The 616-nt window shown below is 34.6% G+C and overlaps 1 non-coding gene across 1 annotated transcript; it reads left to right on the top strand.

Annotated features, from left to right (window-relative positions):
* The first annotated feature begins 223 nt into the window (after window positions 1-223).
* On the top strand, window positions 224-294 carry TRNAC-GCA. The gene has a single exon. It is a non-coding gene; the product is annotated as a tRNA-Cys (tRNA).
* Window positions 295-616: the final 322 nt, after the last annotated feature.

The raw sequence follows: 616 nt of genomic DNA, 5'->3' as shown, positions 1-616 counted from the left end.
AAAAAGGAGGAATTCTTTTTTGGAAAAAGAAAAGATAAGTACAACAGGATTTAAGATCCAAAAAGAAAAGGAATTCAGAAAGTAAAAAATTCAAATCAAAACAAAATGAGGAGAGGAATAGAAATAGAATAATAATAAAGAAATAATAAATAGGATTCTAGAAACTCTAGAAAGATAAGAATATATATTTTCTTTATTTCTTTATCCATTTTGGACGGAATATGGCGGCATGGCCAAGTGGTATGGTGGGGGACTGCAAATCCTTTATCCCCAGTTCGAATCTGGGTGTCGCCTGATCAACAAAAAAAGACTTGGAATTTCTTAATCCTGTTGATCGAACTTGACGAATCCTTGTCCCGCAAAAGCATAGGCAAGGGCTAGGTCTGTCGATACTTTATTTTGAGAACCCGTAGGGCCTATAAAAAAAAGACTGTCATCTTTTTTCTCAAAATATGGGTTCTGAGTGTGGCTCAAACAGGTACCAATAAATCTGAAGCAACCCAATCTTCTTAATGATTGGTTTGGGCTATTCTGAATTGAATCAAATAAAAGAAATAGTGAGAATCATTCTGGGCATCAGAACTATGAAAGTAAGAATAAAGTCAGAAGTCGGAAA

This window comes from Dendrobium catenatum, unplaced genomic scaffold, assembly GCF_001605985.2.
Source record: "Dendrobium catenatum unplaced genomic scaffold, ASM160598v2 fragScaff_scaffold_1685, whole genome shotgun sequence".
NCBI classification, from domain to species: Eukaryota; Viridiplantae; Streptophyta; class Magnoliopsida; order Asparagales; family Orchidaceae; genus Dendrobium; species Dendrobium catenatum.
Note: the sequence above shows the minus strand (reverse complement) of the source record. Positions and strands in the feature narration are given on the sequence as shown.